The sequence below is a fragment of the Dreissena polymorpha genome, chromosome 5 (assembly GCF_020536995.1).
Source record: "Dreissena polymorpha isolate Duluth1 chromosome 5, UMN_Dpol_1.0, whole genome shotgun sequence".
NCBI lineage: Eukaryota > Metazoa > Mollusca > Bivalvia > Myida > Dreissenidae > Dreissena > Dreissena polymorpha.
This window is the reverse complement of record NC_068359.1, coordinates 34,571,510-34,594,447: the sequence shown is the minus strand read 5'-3', so window position 1 is coordinate 34,594,447 and position 22,938 is coordinate 34,571,510. Positions and strand designations below refer to the sequence as shown.

The 22,938-nt window shown below is 35.5% G+C and overlaps 1 protein-coding gene across 5 annotated transcripts in view; it reads left to right on the top strand.

Moving 5' to 3' along the window:
- Positions 1 to 22,938, top strand: part of LOC127881622 (uncharacterized) — a 67,476-nt gene that overhangs the window by 25,584 nt on the left and 18,954 nt on the right. The gene's annotated exons all lie outside the window — the stretch shown is intronic.

Here is a 22,938-nt window from a genome sequence, read left to right as displayed (position 1 = left end):
AAGATACCTTCCAATGATATTTGCTGTTGCAATGAAATCGGGCGTTTGTGATTACCGAAGTATATGGCATTATAGTTGACCATAGCCTCGGGCGTTAGCATATTCTAATCTTCTTGGACGTTACCCCAGTGCGTCAGACGTTACAAATGACCATAACTTGGACCTAAGCAGTTATATTTGCCTCTTACATATGGTCATTTCGTTGCAAGTCAGTAAAAGTCACAACCTTGCACGTCAGCAATTATTTCGAACCTCCGAACGACTCTAGTCTTGGTCGTAACCAATTAGTCAATGACCATAGTCTCGGACTATAGCCATGCCATTATCATCGATTTCAACAATATCCACAAACTCGGGAATGAACTTCACACAACAGATAAATTGACCTTAGAATCTCACTTACAACAATGATCTTAGCCCAAATAAGTAGCAAAAACCTTTATTTCAGACGTTAGTATTGGCCTTTGCCTCGGACGTTAGTATTAAATGACCTCTTCCTCTGACGTTTGAATGAAAATAGCCTCTAACGAAATATTTGCTTTAGAGTCTGACATTAGAAAAAAATTGTCACATTTAACGTTGGACGTAAGAAATAATTGTAATCTAAGAATCGGACGACGCAATGAACAAAGCCAGAGACCTCGCAATTATAACTGTCGGTAAACGGAGATCAGGGTTTCGACCACGTGCATTTCCACGTGAAATTCCAAATGACGAACCCACCAACAACATTAACTCAGAGCACGGATTGGATACCAACCACGTGATTGATGACGTAGAAGCACGACGCGTAACACCGAACAGAAACCGACCAATCGCTCACAACACGGACCTAGGCGAAGATGACATATTTTCTGACGGTTCTGTCATGGACTAGTTATAAATAGCAATGAAAACCTGTTTAATTTTAGTGTTGTTAGTTGGAATATTGCTGGTTTAAGTAAACATGTTGATAATGCAGAATTAAAATAATCTTAGGTCATTTGATATAGTTCATTTAAGTGAAACATGGGGAAAAAAGTATCGGGGAATTTAATACAAATTTGGACTCGTATATTTGTTTCGATCATGTCAGAAATTTAAGTTTAAATAGTATTCGAAATAGTGGCGGGGTGTGTGTTTTTGTCAGAAGCCATTTAATGAAACTTAATATCGTGACCCGTATTATGAACTCATTTTCTGACTGTATTGTATTATATCTCAAATGTTCATCTATATTTAAATCAAATGATATTATCATGTATTTTGCATACGTTTCAGAAGGGTCCCCTATATATGACTCACACAATGATAAGAATGGTATATCGATTGTATTCTCTAATTTAGAAGAGTTAAAACTCCTATACCCAAACGCATCGATATTTTTAGCAGGTGATTTTAATGCAAGAACAAGAGATTTTATAGATTATATACAATATGACAATTTAGATTACATTTTTGGAGAAGTCGATTACGAAGGTAGTTTATTCGACATACCACGAGCAAACAAAGATAAATTTCGGATAAACAATTTTGGCAGATCTCTAGTAATGATACTCATATTTTAAAGGGATCTTTTCACGCTTTGGTAAATTGACAAAATTTAAAAAAGTTGTTTCAGATTCGTAAGTTTTCGTTTTAGTTATGATATTTGTGAGGAAACAGTAATACTGAACATTAACCATGCTCTAATATAGCCATTATATGCATCTTTTGACGATTTTAAAACCTAAAAATTATAAAGCGTTGCAACGCGAAACGATTAAATAATTTGGAGAGTTCTGTTTTTGTCGTTAAATTTTGTGAAACTACGAAGATTGCTTATATAAGGTATAAAATATGTCAACAATGTGTACTCGGCGGAATAGCTCAGTAGGCTAAAGCGTTTTTACTTCATGACTCTGGCAGGACTCCAGGGGTCACTGGTTCGAACCCTGCTCCGGGCAATGTTCTTTTCCTTTTTTTAATTTTTTTCTTGATTTTTTACTGGAGCTTTTATGATCCAATGTTTACATTTATCAATATAAAGCATTTAATGAATAAGTTAAAAAAATGCCAAAATCTGTGAAAAGGCCCCTTTAAACGGACGATTCCCAGGAGATAAAGATGGTCAATTTACATGTGAACGATGGAGCTGGTGTGGTTAATTATATGATTGCATCATCTGAATTGTTCGATCATATTAACGATTTTCAAGTGCTTAACCGTGGCGAATCCGATCATTTTCCGATTACATGTCATATGTATATGAAGTATATTGATGACATAAATATTGTCAGTAATGACCAAGGTAAATTATCGTATTTTAAAAAGTATAAATGGAGGAGTAAATTTGAACATGTCTTTCTAGATCGCTTAAAAAGTTAGTTTGATAAAAAACAGCCAAGCATTGATTAGCATTATAGATGAAAACATTTATGCAGCTATTGATAAAATTACGTCATTTTATCACGAAGCTGGCGAAGTCATGTCACAGTCTCCGATGAAGAGAGACGAACAACCGAAATGGTGGGACGAAAATTGTAACTCTCTTAAAATGCAGAAATATTAGTATTTACATAAATTTCGGCTTTCCAACTCATAAATTGATCTAAGGGAATACAAAAATCGCAGAAACACATTTGAAAATTACTGCAATAACAAAATGCGGGAATTCCAAACAGAAAACAGAAGGGAACTTATTAATAACCGCAATAACCCAAATTATATGTGGACAAAAATTAAACAAGCAAAACAAAAAATATGCACTGACATAAATATAAGTCCAAATGATTGGCGAAATTATTTCTCTGATTTACTATATGATAATAACGCACCACCCATTTTATTAGACGATATAGCTGTAGATCCTGCTATTAATACAATATCCCTTAATTCACCGATCATTTTATCAGCAGTCGAAGAGGCCATTAGAAAACTGAAAAATGGCAAAAGCTGTGGTATAGACGGCATCCCATCAGAATATTATAAATATACTTTTGACATTTTAGCACCATATCTTGTTAAGATTTTTTAACAACATTTTTGTAACCAAAGAATTCCCGAATTCATGGGGGAAAAGTATTATCTGTCCTATTCATAAATCAGGACCAACACATATGCCAGAAAACTATCGTGGAATATCACTTACAAATACAATGTATAAAATCTTCACGGGTGTCATTAATAAACGACTGTACAAATGGGCAGAAACCAACAATAAAGTTGATGAATCACAGTCAGGTTTTCGTACTGGTTACTCAGCTATCGATAATATATTCTGTCTACAAGCTATAGCTCAAAAATATTTGTCAAAAAAGGAGGTAGATTTTATTGTTTATAAATTGACTTCCGCAAAGCCTTCGATAAAATCAATCATCATGTACTCTTCCAGTCCCTACAAAGAAAAGGCATACATGGACATTTTTTTTAATGTTTTACTTAATATGTATACATCGCTGTATTCATGCGTTAAAATTCAAAATACGAAAATCCAATCCGACGGACACTCTTTGTTTTCACATGTAAACATAACAGATTTTTTTAATGCAATATTGGAACCAGGCAAGGTGATAAAACCAGTCTAACGATTTTTACATTATTTATCGGTGAATTATCTACGATGTTACGAGAGAAATGTGGAAATGGAATATTCATTACTAATGAAATATACGAGATTATATGTCTAATGTTCGCCGATGATGTAGCTAGCTGTGCCGAAACAGCAATTAAATTAAAACATCAATTAAACGTTATTGACGAAATTTGTGCTTTAACTGGAATGGAAATTAATCTACAAAAAACAGAAATAATTTTATTTAGGAACGGTGGACCTTTAATACATTACGAAGATTGGAGTTTTCGGGGAACGCGAATAAATACTACATCTATTTATAAATACATGGGATTAATGTTTACACCAAAATTATCTTGGAGCGCTACACCTGAAAAACTACGTGCACAAGCACAAAAAGCAATTTTTTTCTATTTACAACTATAAAGAAACATTTGGGTATTTCCCGACTAAAGAATTATTTATATTGTTTGATAGTATGATCAAACCAATTCTATGTTATGGATCACAAATATGGGGTTACGAGTATATCGACTCAATTGAAGTTGTACATAACAAATTTTGTAAACGAATTTTGCATGTTAAAAAACCTACTAACACATGTCTTGTCCATGGTGAATGCGGACGTCTCCCATTATGTGTTACCTACTTTGTCAATTTTATAAAATATTGGTGTACGTTACTAACAATGCCTAATCATAGATACCCTAAACAATGTTATATAATGTTAAAAGGGCTTGATGACTCCGGAAGAAAATGTTGGGCTTCAAAAGTCAAAACAATGCTATTTAGTTATGGATATGGAAATGTATGGATAAGTCAAGAAATTGGTGATGTTAATTTATTCATTAGCCACTTTCGCCAACGTATTATTGATTGTTATACTCAAAACTGGCAAAGTGATAAAAACAATTCTTCTCGCTATCACCATTACATGTATTACAAAACAATGCTAAATACTGAAAGATATCTTACCTTAGAAAACATACCATGTAAACATGAAATTGCATTTTCTAAATTTAGATGTTCTAACCACAAATAAAATATTTAGATTGGTAGACAATCAAATATCCAATTTGATGATAGACTATGTTATTTTTGTCTGGATAACAATAATATACGTGTTATTGATTGTGAATTTCATGCATTTTTCTATTGTTTTAAACACAGAGACATCCGTTCCCAATATCTTTTTAATTGGTACCATGGGGGATGTTCAATATCTGATTTTTATTCATTAATGGGATCAAATAATGATGAAAGTATCCATAAAGTCGCAAGTTTTGTATACCATCTGTTAAACATCATCAATTCATAACTTTGTATTTATATGTAAATCTACATGTGAAACAACATCAAGTTGTATGTATTTATATATTTATCTAAAAATGTATAATTAAATATGGATATAAATAGTCACAAGGCAACTATGTGATTGTATAAAATTTGTGTATATTGTGTATTTTTGGGCCGGTGGACTGTATTTACTTCAATAAAATTGTTTGAGTTTGAGTTACCCGTATGCTCGCTAGCATTAGACATATTCTTGGACGTAAGCAAGTCTCTTAGCATCTTACACTTGCCATGACATGAACCTCAAACCTCGAACTTCACAATGACCGTAACCAAGGACGTAAGCAATGACGTAAGACTGAGCCGCTAACAATTACATGGGATGTAAGTAATGACCATAGTCTTGATCTTCTTAATTATTTATTGTTCTGACGTTAACTACCGTCATATTGACCGAAAGTCAGCAATGTTATAAGCGTCAGAAATTCTTAATAAACTTAGACCTCCGACGATAATTATGACCATAGCTTCGGACATAAGCAATGACCTCGGACTTAAGCAACCACCATAATGATAATCTCTTACGTAAGCAATTGCCATAGAGTAGGACGTAAACAATGGATGAAGGCTCACACGTTAAAACGAACATCTCGGAGATAACAATAGCCCGGACGTAACTATTAGCCATAACCTCACACACAAGCAAAGACCTTACCCTCGGACGTTGGCAATTATCTGGGCATCGGAAGTTAGCAAGGAAATAGCATCGCAGGATAGCTAAACATATAATATCGGACGTTAGCAATTACCTAAGTCTCGGACGTAAGGTATGACTATATCCTCGGACGGTCGCATTTATTAAAAGCTCTTACGTTCGCAATAACCATAGTTTAGGACGTTAACAATGACCAACGCCCAAGACGTAAGCAAGTAATCACCTCAGCATTGGACGTACGCAATAGCCTAAGCCTCGAAAGAAGTCAGCACGGACCATAGACTCGGTGGTAAGCCATGCCATCAACATTGGACGTAATTATTGACCTAAGCCTCGTACGTTAGCAAAAAACATAGTATCGGACGTAAGAAATAGTCTAAGCTTTGATATAAAAAAACGCCAAAAGCATCGGAAGATAGTAGTGACCATAGCCCCAGACGTAAGCATTGATCTAAGCCTCAGAAGTTAGCAATGACCATAGTCTTGCAAGAAAGCGATTACAAAAAAATACAAGACATGCATAGTCATACATGTGGCCACTGCACACAATTACTGAGTTGATTACTAGCAATTACCCTAGCATAGGCCGTAAGCAATGACGATAACTGCGGTCGATGAAAATGAACATATCATCGGACGATAACACCGAGACAAGCATCGGGCGTAAGCAAAAACCCTACCATCAGATGTAAGCAATTTTCCTAGCATCGGTCGAGTGCAATATACCTAGCCTTGGCGCAATGTTCCTAGCATCGGAAGTAAGCAGTGCACCTAAAAGCGTTAGCAATGACGTTAGCAAACATCCTAGCATCGGATCTAAGCAATATAAATAGAGTTGGTCGTTAGAAATATACCAAGCCAGAAAATTGTGTCTTTTTTCTCCGAAAAAAAAGGCTGTGGCCCGTTCCCCAAAGTTGGTGTTTTGGCCCTGGAAATGGCCCTTATACTTAGCAATACAATAACGGATTGTTACGTTGTGACCAATATTTAACAAATACAAAAAACATAGTTTCTCAATGTTCATTTTGTATTTTACATTGTTTAGTTCAATCTTCCTTGTTTTAATATAGTTATAATGTAAGTATTGTTATAGAAATACGTTGATTCGCTTTTTGACACACACTGTGTTCGGTCATGTTTTGCGTACACCATTTAAATTACGCATGTGTGTTATATTAATAAGTACATGCTGATGTTATGCGTGTTTGTTATACCTTCTTCTGCAGCGTCATGGCTGCAAACTTCGCTCAAAACCCTCCCACGAGTCTTGTAAATATAATTTAATCTGTCGATTGCACGATTAAGAATCTCGTTGAAAACATTCCATTTTTCATATTTGGTTGAATTTTCTACAGCTCAGTAATAAACGATAATACAATTGAGAAGTACGTAGAATTTCGAAGTTATCATTGCATTATATTTTTTGATTTAATTTATTGAGGTTTTTTATCGATTTTGGTGAATGTCCGATACTAATGGTCCGATATCAATGCGCTACAATGTATTTATACTTTTGTATTGCTTTTGTCTGTGTAACACATGTTAATAACTATGTCCAACGAAATTTGTGACATTATATTTACAATATCACATTATAGTTCCGTAACCTTTTCGTCTTTTTATAAACTTTAAATGTTTGTTTACTCTGTGCAAATAAATACATAATGCTTGAAAACGAATGTTTTGTTATATTTAATAATATCGTTGGTTTACGAAGTACAGTTAGTGCTTATTTTACTTGAGTAAGTAACAAGGCCTATGGTAAGACATTGGTTGGGTTTTACACATCGACAACAATAATCGCCTGAATCATTATATACCACGCATAACTAAAGCCATCAAAACCACCAGCTTCCAGTAAACCTATTGTCCTTCAAAAAGCAGTGACTACCTGTCGATCAGTATAATGCTCTACTTGTTAAATGACAGTAATTCTGATTGAGGCACAATGTCAGCTGTGACACTTAAGACCTTTGCAAAACACTAGCGTGGTATGGAGTAACTCCTATACTAAAGCCATTAGCCTCTACGCCAGCCCCAGACATTAACGTAGTCTCCGTTGCTTGCAATCCAGATTGCACAGAATGTCAGAGATGAACTTTGTTGTTAGAAAGATACAGTTCAATCATGTTTGCTGTGGCAATCAAATCGGGCGTAAGAGATTACCGAAATATATGGCTTTATCGTTGACCATAGACTCGGAAGATAACATATTCTAAACTTCTTGGACGTTACCCCAATGCGTCAGACGTTAGAAATGACCATAGCTTGCACCCAAGCAGTTTTACTTGCATCTTTCATATGGTAATTTCCTTGAAAGTCAGCAAAAGTCATAACCTTGCACGTCAGCAATTATTTCGAACCTCCCGATGACCCTAGTCTTGCTCGTGACCAATGAGGCAATGGCCAAAGCCTCGGACTATAGCAATGCCATTTTCATCGATTTCAACAATTACCACATACTCGGGAATGAAATTCACAACACAATTCAATTGACCTTAGAATGTTCTTAGCCCAAATAAGTAGCAGTGACCTGAATTTCTTACATTAGCAATTCCCTATACCTCGGACGTTAGTAATGACCTCTTCATCATTCGGACTTTTGAATGAAGATAGCCTCTAACTACATATGTGGATGGGAACGAGACTTTGACCCATTTGGCGCTAACGTCGTTAACGAGGAAAAACGCGACAAAGTTGTGACAACTTTTTCGCGTAATTTTCACACGTATTTATTGCGAAGATTATCTGATTTCTTTTGTTTATTTTCCGAAACAATCTAAAAATTACCTTAGAAGTATGAATTACCTAAGGAATGATTATGTTAAGGTTTTTTATACGAAAACATTAGTATAGTTTAACCATACTTGATTTATAACCCGTCGTACACTACGGCACCGTGTGACCGCAGCAATAACCGTTGTGCGTTCAGTTACAGCGAACGTTCGCAAATGATCGTTCGTTTCCGATTCGGTCTTATTGAACGAATGGTTTCGCTAGCGAACTACCTCCCAAGAGGGTTCGCTTCGGTTCGCTTCGGTTCGCGGCGAACCGAGCGTTTAATAGCGAACGTTCGCGAACTATAGCGAACGTTCGCTGTAACTGAACGCACTACTGGATAAACTTCCTGCTTTCAAAAGGTTAGTTTTTCTTCCTTATTGTGTTGTCTTTCCTTCAAATAATTGGAAATAGGTCTGCAAATAATGTATTCAATATACATTGAATCACGTCGGGTGTTTATTTCCACTGTTAAAATTGGGTTGGCTTTACAATTTGCGATTGTACGCGATAATTGGAATTTTCACCCGGAAGTTTTAAAAAGTGTCGTTTGGTTTGTGATTCAATTGATTGTTTCGTGAAGTTTTCAAAAGAATGACGAGCCAAAATAGTGAAATTTATTCTCAATAATCTACCATTTCATACGAATTGTCACAAACTGATGACGTATTTTTAAATGAGTTTGCCCAAATTGATCAGTTATGCAACATTTGTGATGAATCGTTTGCAAAATCAAATGATACATTGCCAGTATTCAATTCCAATGATATACATGTTGACAGTAGTTATGTAGATTTAGAAAATTATGGGAGTATTTCATTTAAAGATGTTGATGATCATTTTGATGAAGATGATAAGAATGATTGTTTACTTAATGAAGACCACATTAACTTTGGTGATTCTGAGTCTTACCAAATACATATTGTTCACGAACAGAGTGACATTAGAAAAGTAGATAAAAAAGAAGCAGAGATTATTTCAAATTTCAGGCGCGAAACATGCAAATGTAGTGTCTTGTATGGTAGTTAAACATGTTCAACAATAGTTGGTGTTGATAATCTGCTAGAAAATATGACCTCTTCATCGGACGTTTGAATGAAAATAGCCTCTAACTACATATTTACTTTAGAGTCTGACATAAGCAATTGTCACATATAACGTTGGGCGTTAGAAATCTCATTTACCTTGAACGTCATTGTGACCTGAGTATTGGAAGAAAGCAATGAACAAAGCCAAAGACCTCGCAATTACCTGTATGCTCGTTAGCATTGAACATATTCTTGGAGGTTAGCACGTCCTTAAGCATCTTGCACTAGCCATGACATGAACCTCAAACCTCGAACTTCACAATTACCTTAACCAAGGACATAAGCAATGACGTAAGCAATGACATAGGACTGAGACGCTAACAATAACATGTTGATGTTAGTGATCACCATAGCCTCGAATTACATAATAACTTAATATGCTGACGTACGTTAGCTACCGTCATATTCATGTATTATCTTCGACGTTAGCACTGTTATAAGCCTCAGAACCTCGCAATTAACTTAGACCTCCAGAGATAGTAATGATCTTCGCTTCGAAATTAAGCAACCCCCATAGCCTCGGACATCAGGAATTATACTTATCTCTTACGTAAGCAATGGCCATTGAGTAGGACGTGAGCAATTATTGAAAGCTAGCACGTAAGAACGAACATTGTCTCGGAATAAGCAAAATCCCGGATGTAACTATTAGCACATAAGCAAAGAATTTAGCCTCGGGCGTTAGCAAAGCAATAGCATCGCCGGAGAGCAATAAACATTGCATCGGACGTAAGCAATTACCTTAATCTCGAGCGTTGTAATGACCATATCCTGGGACGTTCGCATTTATTATAAGCTCGTACGTAAGCAATAACCATAGTTTCGGACGTTAACAATGACCAACGCCTATGACGTAAGAAAGTCATCCCCTCCGCATTGGACGTTCGCAATAGGCTCGAAAGTTAGCACGGAGCAATGTGGTAAGCAATGTCCACAGCATTGGACGTAATCATTGACCTAAGTCTCGCACGTTAGCAATAAACATAGTATCGGACGTAAAAAATAGTCTAAGCTTTGATAAAAAAACGCCGTAAGCAATGACGATAACCGAGGTTGCTAAAATAGCAAAAAAATAGCAACGAAACGAGCATCGGACGTAAGCAAATCGGATGTAAGCAATTTTTCTGGCATCGGTCGAATGCAATAAACCTAGCCGTGGACGGAATGTTCCTAGCATCGGAAGTAAGCAATGCACATAAAAGCGTTAACAATGACGTTAGCAATATTCCTTACATCGGATATAATAAATATAAATATAGTGTGTTGTTAGCAATATACCAAGCATTTGACGTTAGCAATTGTCCATGCATTGGACCTAAGAAATGTTCTTAGCATCGGACGTTAGCAATATACATAGCAACGGACGCAAGCCATGTACCTAGCAACGGACGCAGCAATTAAACAAGCATCGCATGTCAGATATGTACTGAGTATCGGCCGTTATATATGAACTCGGACGTAAGCAATGCTCCTACCATCTGACTTTAGCAATATTACTTGCATCAGATTTAAACAGCCTTGAATGTAAGCGCTATACCCAGCTTTGGCCGTAAGCAATAAATCCAGCATCGGGCATAAAAAATGCAACAAGCATCGGACGCTAGAAATATACGCAGCCTAAGAAGTTTTCAATATACCCAGCCAAACAGATTATCAATATACTCGGCCTAAGAAGGTATTAATATACCCAGCCTAAGAAGTTATCAATATACTCGGCCTAAGAAGTTATCAATAAACCTTGTCTAAGAAGTAATCAATATTACCAGCCTTACAAGTTATCAATATAACCAGTCTAAGAAGTTATCAATATACCTGGCCTTGGAAATTTGCAATATACTTAGCCTTGGTTTTCAAACTACAAACCTAGCATCGGACGTAAGGATTGTCTCTAAACGTTGACGTTAGCAATATACCAAGAAATGGACGTTAGCAGTGTAGCTTAATCCGGGAGTTTACAATATACTTGGACGTTAGCAATTTAACCTCCCTTTGACGATGTCAATTTACCTAGCATCTGACCTAAGCAATGTTGGAAATGTACCTAGCATCGGACGGTGGCAATTTACTAATCATTATACAACAGGAACGTACCTAGCGTTAGTCGAAAGAAATGCACAAAGCCGTAGACTGAATGTGTAAACATCGGACGTAAGCAATCTTCCGAACATCGCATTTTAACAATGTACCTAGCATCGGACGTTAGCAATATGTGTATTTCATGTGTCTGTAATCAGCACTTTAGTGGTCTTAAGGCTGCTAGTCACAGACGGAAGCTTTGATCCTAACAAATCAACAACGCTAGTATCGGACGTTAGCGACCGCCATAATTTAGTCTTGGACGAAAGAAATGACAATATCAAGGGGTTAAGCAACAGGTCCTAGATATTAACAAATGTAAAAAAACTCGGAGGTAAGCAATGTTCCTAACATTGGACGTGAGCAATCATTATAATAAAAGACATAGCATTGGACGTACGCAATAACCGCATCATTTGAAGTAGGCAAATGGACCAAACGTTGGGCGTATACAATGGCCAAAGCATAGGACGTTTCCAATTACCACAGATTCGACGTAGGTATTAAACGTTTGAAGTAGACACTAATAAAATATTGAGTGTAAGCAATGACCACATCACTGGAGGTTGACAATAACCATGGCAATAGAATCAAGCAATAGCAATATAGTGGCCTTAGGACACGACCATCAAATTTGACGTAAGAAAAGTGGACGCAAGTTATTACAATAACTTAGGTCTTTAAAAAACTATTCAAACATCGGACGTTGGCGACCACCATGAACTTTTCGATAGAGACGAGTGCGGCATAAGGTATAAGCTTAAACTTTATCAAAACAATAACCTCAGACTTCTTGATTATGTCATTCGCATTTGATGCAATGCTTTATGTTCTGCGATCCTGTTGAAGCTGCATTAAGCTATTACCGTCCAATAGAGACACGGTAGTATACAATCACCAAGGTAGACGTTTCTGGCCCTACAGCAAGATATCGTATTTGAGTTACCTCTCCTATTATAAAACTGTTTACTGAAGTTTTTGTAATGTATGCAGCGTAAAAATACAATACAAATCTTTGATACTTCATGTAGCGCTGTTTCAACGCCTCGCTAGCTTTAAAAAATCATAAAAATATATTTTTTAGGTTCATGAAAGCGAGGTTCATAAAATGTTAAGAAGTCTCTGTAGGTTATTCGCAACAATTCAGTGACACTGCGACCCTTCATGATAATATGTAATCTTCAGATCAGATCTTCTTATGGCTATAGACGAAGGTTTGCATCACATAACATGCTGAAAAGAGATAAATATCGAAAATAAGAAGTACGCCTTTGGTCAAATCTATTCAATTTGATGTTTACTATACCACAAAGCATGTAGCGTCGAGCGTAATGTGATACTTTTCCGCCTATAAAAGTACACCGAGTGAATACTTTTAATTATTTCTATATACTTTAAGGAAATAGAAACGGTATGCAGGTTTTTTTCGGGTCGAGTGAAAACTTGTTAAAATTATTAAAAGCGTCTGACTATAAATACATTTCATATATTTTGAAATTTTGGCCCTATGAACCGTTGAGTTTTAAGATTCAATTTACGATATAAAGTGAACCACAGATGAATTCTCTATAAAATATTGTTTTGCCCTATTCAAAACAAGTCAGCATTTCGGAGCGAATCGGTTTGAGTCCACATTTCGACAAATTTTACTTTTAAATATAAACTGTTAGTCCAACTTTTTTTCCATCCGATATTGGTCAAATGTCATGAACAGCGGAGTAATGTTTTTGATGTCCCACATTTTTAGCTCACCTGAGCACAACATTATTAACCATTTATTGTCTTCAACCAACGTGTCATTTCTAAATGAAATGACGTCCATGAATGAAAACATAATACGCTGGATGATAAACACATTCTTTAGCATATTATATTTTGATAGTACATGTATAAACATCGTCTTACTAATTCTACTAAATACGTTATTTCTATGCATACCATGTACGGATGAATTTTAAATGGAAACAACATTTGCCTACTTTACGAAAAAGAAACATTTTGTTTAATGTGAACTTGCATACATTATGTTATACACTATAATTTTAGCAAAATGGATAAACTAAACTGACCAAAGAAATTACTACAAAGTTGTAATAGCTGCATATGTGTCAATATGACACAGATGCCTCCACCCCACTTCTTGGGAGTCCCTCCAACCTACGCTATTACAGCCTATTAGTACATCCATTTTAGATTAATGTGCATACATATGTCTGAAAGGTTCATCACTCTATCAGTTATACTTGTTGATTTACGCGCGATAAACGTTCAACTTAATTAGCTATAAGCTGCTTGAGAAATTGCCATACTTGTAATGACATCTAGCAAAGAAGCACCAAACTACCAAGGTTCACACGTTCATAATATTGCAGCAGTGACACGGTTTGATCTACACACAACGTAAGTCCAAACATGTCACCTTTAACAACAAAAGGGACATAACTCAAAATCTGAAAACAATCACCTAAATAATCAGGAGCATAATTTCACATACTCATGAATACGTTGATCAAGTTTCATCCCTCGAGTTGTTGCACAAGACATTATACTTTGTGTGATCACCTTTTGTCCGTCATTTGTCGACCGTCTTTAACATATAACTCGTTAACACTCTTGAGGCTACTTTTACTGTTCAATCGTTATGAAACGTGGTCAAAATGTTTGTCTCACTGATACCATGCGCTCTCCGAACGAACTCCCATACAACTTTTAAAAAATGCGATTATTTTAATAGCGACATGATCAATTTTTCATGTTTCCACCGCACACATTTGTTCACTAGTGTCTAAATCGTGCTTTCATCAATTAAAACCATTTGGAACAAGAGGGCTAAGATGGCTCTAGTTCGCTCACCTGAGAGGAGTCGGTTCATTCAATCTTTACCAAATGTCAAACTTGACCTAGATATTGTCCAGACAAACATCCTGGTCAAGTTTCATCATTATTGAACCAAAACTCTTGCGTATGGAGTGTTATTGTTTTTGTAAGATTTGACCTGATAACCTATATTTTGAGTTGACCCCCCTTACAAAACATCAAACTTAATTGCTTACAAAAATAAATATTATGACCGAGATTCATAAAATCTGAAACAAAATTGTGACCTCTAGAGTGTTAACAAGGATTTTGTACAATATAATAAAAATTTGGACAATCTAAGGGCAATAATTATGGCATTATTTTAAGATTTTGCTCATTATCAAACTTGACCGAGATCTTTCAGCAACTTTGATAAAGAATGCTTGAGAAATGTGAATGCTAGAGTGTTTACAAACCAAATGTGGACGGACGGACGGCGGACAAAGACCAATCCTAAAACCTCACCAGAGCAATCAGGTGCGCTAAAAAGTGTGTTTCACCGATCTGAGCAATTTCCAACTTGTCAGAGAAATCAATAAAACCAATGTATTGACTAAGTTTCACGATGATTAGGCAAAAATGTGACTTCTATAGTATTCGATCACAAGGTTTCTCTCTAGTCACATAAGAAAAACTGTCCCACCCCCTTGCGGCCATGTTTTTTTTACCGATCGGGACCATTTGCGAACTCATCTGAGATATATATAAAACCAATCTTTTCACCAAGTGTCATGATGATTGGGCAAATAATGTGATTTCTAGAGTGTTCACAAGCTTTTTTTACTATATAAATATAAGAAAACTGCCCCCCCCCTCCCAGCAGCCATGTTATTCAACTGACCGGAACCATTTTTGAACTCAACTCTCGTATCAAGGAAACAAATGTTCTGACCAAATTTCATGAAAATTGGGCCAAAAATGTGACTTATAGAGTGTTCACATGTTTTCACTTAATACATATAGAGAAAAATGCACGCCCACTGGCCAACTTTCATGATGATTGGGCAAAAATTGTGACTTCTAGAGTGTTTACAAGGTTTCTCTATAGCCAAATAAGGAAAACTGCCCCACCCACTGGCGGCCATGTTTTTCAATGGACCGAAACCACTTTTGAACTCAACCAACATATCATTAAGGCAAATATTTGACCAAATTTCATGAAAATTGGGCCAAAAATGTGACTTGTAGAGTGTTCACATGTTTTCACTATATACATATAGAGAAAAATGCCCCGCCCACTGGCGGCCATGTTTTTTCACCGATCTGGACCATTTTCGAACTCGTCCGAGATATCAATAAAACCAATGTTTTGACCAACTTAATGATGATTGGGCAAAAATTGTGACTTCTAGAGTGTTTACAAGGTTTCTCTATAGCCAAATATTGAAAACTGCCACTATATTCATATAGAGAAAAATGCCCCGCCCACTGGTGGCCATGTTTTTTCACCGATCTGGACCATTTTCGATCTCGTCCGAGATATCAATAAAACCAATGTTTTGACCTACTTTCATGATGATTGGGCAAAAATTGTGACTTCTAGAGTGTTTACAAGGTTTCTCTATAGCCAAATAGGGAAAACTGCCCCACTCACTGGCGGCCATGTTTTTCAACTGACCAAACCACTTTTGAACTCAACCAACATATCATTAAGGCAAACATTTTGACAAAGTTACATGAAGATTGGGCATGAAATGTGACTTCTACAGTGTTTACAAGGTTTTTATTTTTTGACCTAGTGACCAAGTTTTTGACCCGACACGACCCAGTTTCGAACTCGACCGAGATTTCATTGGGACAAAGCTTCTGACCAAGTTTCATGAAGATCGGAAATAAATGTGGCCTCTAGAGTGTTTACAATCAAATGTGGACGGACAACGAACGGACGGACGACGGATAAAGACCGGTCACAAAAGCTCACCTGAGCAATCAGGTGACCTAAAAAAATATATCCAATACTGACTGATAAAAATACGCTATGTATTTTAATTCTTTATAGTTTTCCTAATCGTAATACGTTTTCATATACAGTGTAATTCGATGTTATAAATTTCTACATATACTAAGCCATGACAACTATTGAGTCTATACATGTTGACCGGCTAAAGCTCGAACCTTTTTTTTATCTAAAAAGTTTAAACGAACTTAATTGAATTGGTGCAGTCTAATCTAGCTTTCAGATAATTTTTCAAATTACATCGATTTAGTTCACGCCAGAAGCAAGCCAGCCGTATTTATGTCGCGCTTTCTTTACTTTTGAAAAGATCACTGGTCTAAATCACATTGAGGATACTTATTTTAATTATACATCCCCAGTAATAATGTGTTTCAATATAATGCAGGATTATCTACGTTATATTTTTCGCATTTATAATTTATGTAAAACTATTGAGATCGACAATCGAAAGGACTAAAATATTGAGGGATGTTTGTATTATTACTTTTGAAGTAAAAATAAAAAGTTGGGGACTAGAAGTTTATAAATGTTCACCATAACGGGCGAACTACCCATATCAATAAATATGATGCAAATTATTTAGTCTTTGTCCGATAATTTATCTCGTGACATCCAATAACCCAATTTTGAAGAAAGCTTGCTTGTATTCATCAATATTAAAAGGAAACAAATCCGTAGAAAAATTCAAAATTGGCATGAACATCATCAGAAAAGGGCTATTCTCTGAACAGATATCAACAAAATACTTATTAAACATGAATTCCATTATTTACGATTGTGTATGTATAATACGCCATCTGTAAAGCACTAGGCTCGGTTGATCAAAACTTTAATGTACAGTTAAGGTAAAAGTCTGTCAAGCGTCAACTGCAGACAAAATACAATTAATAGTCACATTTTCTCCCCAGATGACCGCCGTGAGCATGTGGCTACGCGTGGCGCTGCTGGTTACAGTCTGTACACTCTCGCTGGAACTAAACCCACAAACCGCCGCACAGCTGCATACATTGCAACTGCGTAAAGAGCTGCTGCGAACAGAGCTGGACACATGGCTGGGAACATGCAAAGGAAGCTACAGTATGAAGGTATGATGTATTTTTATTTAAGAAATTGACCAATTGTCTACAAACAAAAACAAATTGTGTGGAAAATGTAACAGTGGATCCTCTTGAATCAAGAGGATCCACTGTTACATTTTCCACACAATTTGTTTTTGTTTGTAGACAATTGGTCAATTTCAGTCTTGAACGACGTTGGAGATGAATGTTGATACCCGTTATATCGTCGTAAACAAAGTAAAAAAAACGCATTGACATGTAATGTATAGTCAGTTGAATTTCAGTTTATTCGCTTAGATAGGTATATTTTTTACGATATGTGAGTAGAATAAAACAATACATGTACAGTTACCAAATACAATACCACCTTATTAAGCATTTTTATGGAAAAAACAATATAAAACGCCTTTGTTCTCCGAATTACTGTAAATTACTGCGAAGATAAACGTGTTTGCTACATGCTAAGGTGTCGAAACCGGTTTCTTGCATGTTATGTTTGACGATGCTCGTCTAAGTTATCACACCATGAAAAAATTCTTCACAAAGGCGACCTATGTAAAAGACCGAGCCAGCCCGATTGAGATAGCTCGATTTTTGACGATGCTGTTTCAGCATCGTCTTAGGTATGATGCCATCAAATAATTCTTCACAATGGCGACCTATGTAAAAGACCGAGCCAGTCCGATTGAGATAACTCAGTTTTTCTAATCGAAATACCTCGACCTCGTTGATTTTCATTGATAACATTCTCCTAGCAGAGTTGTCGTTCGTGTTTCAACATTCAACAATGGCCGCCCCCATGACAGTCTCGTGTCAAAACTTTTTTACAGCATAAATTGGCTTGTTTCGCTATGTAGAAGCTGTCATTTATGATATATGAATTATTTATTCACTAAATCTCCGCTTATGACAACAATGGATGGTATTCGAAGGATATATTCGATATGAATGAATTACTTTCTACAAAAATGGCTTCGCCCATGAGAGACTTGATAACACTCGTGTCAAAACTTTTTTACAGCTTTAATCGGCTTGTTTCGCTATTTAGTAATGCAACAATAAATGGAATTCGAAGAGTATATTCGATGTGAATGAAGCACTTTCTGGATCTCGACAGCTTGACAAGGCAAAACTGGCATACTGATGATACTGGTATTTTTAGTTATCAATTTAAGTCACATTTTTCTTTATACATTTTGTTCGAGCATTTTGCGACTTATTGAATGGCTATGATACCCGATATCCGATGTCATATGGGATTTGCATATCACCAAGCTGTCCTGCAATACAATTGATTACAAACTCTTTACTCAAATTACTGGTTTGTATGAATTCTTTCCTCTTTCAATTTAAGTAGTTGATATCATTATAGTCCAAATAATTAGACGTAATATACCGTTTAGTCCATGTATATCGACCTCATATTTATAGGAGTAGATATCATGTTAAAGGGGCCTTTTCACATATTTTGGCATGTTCTGAAGTAAGTCATTAAATGCTTTATATTGATAAATGTAAACATTGGATCTTAAAAGCTCCAGTTAAAAATCCAGAATAAAATTCTAAAAAAAAGTAGCCCGCAGCAGGGCTCGAACCAGTGACCCCCTTAGTCCTGAAGTAAAAACGCATTAGCCTGCTCAACTATTCTGCCAAGTATAAATGGTTGACGTAGTTTATACCTAATATAAGCAATCTTCGTATTTTCACAAAATTAAACGACAACAACAGAACTCTCCAAATTATTCAATCGTTTCGCGTTGCAACGCTTTATAATTTTGAAATCGTTAAAAGATGCATATAATGGCTTTATTAGACCATGGTAAATGTTCAGTTATACTGTTTCCTCACAAATAACATAACTAAAACGAAAATTTGCGAATCCGATACAACTTTTTTTAATTTTGTCAATTTACCAAAACGTGAAAAGATCCCTTTAAAGTTAAATGAACTGTATCACAGTAAAAGAGACATTAAGGCGGGTGTGGCCAGTTTAGATCCAGATCAGCCTGCAGTTTCTTGAAAGCTGTTTGCTTAAGAGCGGTTTTCTGACAATGACAACTAGTTTAATTGGATACTGATTAGAATGCCCCTTTTCTGTGACCTGGCTAATTAAATTCAGAAGCCTGGTAATAGTTTAACGTTAATGTTACCAATGTGTCAGACCAGGGCCTGGATTTTGAAATCTAGGACATGCATGGTCAGAAGATGTCATTTAAGATTATACATTTTTTTAAACACATACAAATGTAAACATGTATCTGTAACTGATGTAGATGTTATAAATAGTAAAATGCACGAAGTCAGAAGGCATTTGACTTCGGCTGGTGCCTTGGCACACCAGGTGTTTCGGTTGCAATAGTTTGATGGACTCCTACTTGGAAGTGTAGTTACATTATTTACAGTATATCAAACTGTATTTAGCATGAACCAATGATTTTTTCAAACATAAATAATTGATGTAAAATTCTTGCAGGACTAATATTTAAGGTTTAAGAAGGCATGTTCTTTTTGTTTTAAAGGATTTCTTTGAAAATTATATTTTTTATGAATTTTTAGGTAACACTTTTGATCAGAAAATTCATATATAATGATGTTTACTTGTATTTTCAAGAAGCATAATGCCTCTTTTTATTTGTATTCAGCCACAAGTTCTTGTCAGCCACTTAAGGGTTATATGTTGCCTTTCTTTTACTAAATGCAAAATAATTCTACACTTTGAGACATTTCATAAAATATTTTATGTCTTTACAACACCCAACGGCTAATAAATTTAGATATCAAGTACTTCCATACTAACAGGACCATTCTAGGCGGGCAACCTAGCAACCTTGATTTGTTCATATCTTCCTATCAATCTGTTATATGTGTTATGAATCATTTGTTCAGTGAACATTTATTATTTGTAATAACTTTAAAATAATTCAATGTTCAAAGTGATATTTTTATTGACCGATAAACCAACATACTGATCAAAATTTTATTAATTTTATCTTACATGAGTAATATTTGCCTAAATGTTTTTAAAACAATAGAGAAATCTATATATAATTGACGACGTTTATCAAAAAAAAACATTTATGAAATGGAAGTTTAAAGATAAAAATAAATAATGCAAGTTTTATCAGATATTCGTAATAATTTCCAATATAATTGAGTTACTGAGCAATGTGGATGAATCAATATATCGGATGGAACGAACACTTGACTACACTTGAATTATGATTTATTTTTCAATATTTTATGCACTTAAGTTTAGCCTTAATGCGTATTTATAAGCATTTATAGACAGTGTCCCTCCCCAAAATCAAGGAATTATTACTTGTTATGCATTTGTGTAATGGTATACAATAATTTTGTGGTAGAATATTTGAGAAAAACATTAAAAACAAAACTTGTCAGTGATGAAATTTTCCATATGGTTACGGAAATTACCGATCGTCGGTTTCCGAAAAACAATACGTCGCGGTTTCCAAAAATATTATGGTTGTGCCCAAAGATTTTGGTGTTAATGAACAATCCTGGTTTATATTTTAATAATTTCGATTCTCATTTGATTAATAGGTGATTTCAAGGCTGATAAACTTGAAATATGCAAGCTATTTTTTCGTTTTGCATATGTCTGTCGATACATCTGTACAATCGGTAATTTCCGTAACCACTCGTTAAATTGTAGCAGACACAAGTTTAAATAAAAATTCTTATGTTTAACACAAATATTCTACCTCTTTCTTGCTAAAAACTAATACATGAATGATTAATAAGTAATATTGCATCGATTTCAGCCAGGAACACTGTCTATGACCGCGAAAAAAAACATAACAAACTTTTTGATTTACGATATTTACTTTCTAAATAGCTTGCATGCGGCATGGCATTGCATGTTCCGCAAGATAAATATCTCGACTTTATTCATTGGATGATTTCGGACTGTTTCATCCAATCAGAAAATAGCTTTTAAACGTAATTAAGACCCATGTTAAGCGAGATAATTAAGTACCACTTTTTATACACTGCCAAATTGTGGCATAACAAGTTGCCTCCCTTGTTGGTTCATGCTACTGTATTATTATGCCCCCCTTCGAAGAAGAGGGGGTATATTTTTTTGCACATGTCGTTCCGTATGTACGTCCACCAGATGGTTTCCGGATGATAACTCAAGAATGCTTAGGCCTATGATCATAAAACTTCATATGTACATTGATCATGACTCGCAGATGACCCCTATTGATTTTGAGGTCACTAGGTCAAAGGTCAAGGTCACGGTGACCCGAAATAGTAAAATGGTTTCCGGATGATAACTCAAGAACGCTTATATCTAGGATCATGAAACTTCATAGGTACATTGATCATGACTCGCAGATAACCCCTGATGATTTTCAGGTCACTAGGTCAAGGGTCAAGGTCACTGTGACTTAACTTTGAAAAATGGTTTCCGGATGATAACTCAAGAACGCTTACGCCTAGGATCATGAAACTTCATAGGAACATTGATCATGACTCGCAGGTGACCCCTATTGACTTTCAGGTCACTAGGTCAAAGGTCAAGGTCACGGTGACTTGACCCAGTAAAATGATTTCCGGATGATAACACAAGAAAGCTTATGCCTAGGATCATGAAACTTCATAGGTACATTGATTATGACTCGCAGATGACCCCTATTGATTTTCAGGTCACTAGGTCAAATGTTAAGGTCACAGTGCAAACAAACGTTTTCACACAATCGCTGCCACTACAACTGACAGCCCATATGGGGGGGGGGGGCATGCATGTTTTACAAACAGCCCTTGTTTCAAAAATGTTTTCATGTAGTATACTTATATTGATATTTACAAAATTGATGCATATGAATGATAGACTTTACTGAAATCATTTAAATGATACTAAAATCATGACAGTGAATTAATACTGATAATTATTAAATATATTTTGCTTGATACAATCATGTACATCTATATCAAATGAGATCATACTGTAACTTCAGTGATGAATTTCAGTGAATTAAATTAAATTCAAAATATAAGTAACTCCTATATCTCTCACGCAGCGCGCACACCTAAACATCCTGCTGTGTACCTATCCAGATCCAGATAAAAAAATATGATACATAATTATGTATCATATTGTTAAGATGGGCTGATTTTACCTCTGTTGTATCAATGTATTGTTTTACTTCTTTAATTAGTGTGTTTAAAGATATATAAACAAAGCTCCAGGGTCAGTACTTCAGGCAATGAATATTTCATATCCTGATCTCTTTTTCTAATGGATATTTTAACTAGTTCCAACATTCAATACAGTCAAATATATGTTAAGTAGTATCTGTACACATTGGTAGATTAAATTTGTACATCAAATATTATTTTTAGTGTTAAAAAGATATAGTTCATACTAGATTAATTTAGAACCTTAGTCATGTCACGGAGATCTAGAGTCCGTGGTCATGTGGTAATTAAACATTTTTAAATATAACCACTTTTATATGGAGTCCTGACCAGCTCTCAAATGCATATCCCTTTTCTTTGTCACCCTGGTCATCTTCTATCAAAATGGCAAAATATATGCAGAACAGTTCATTATACAC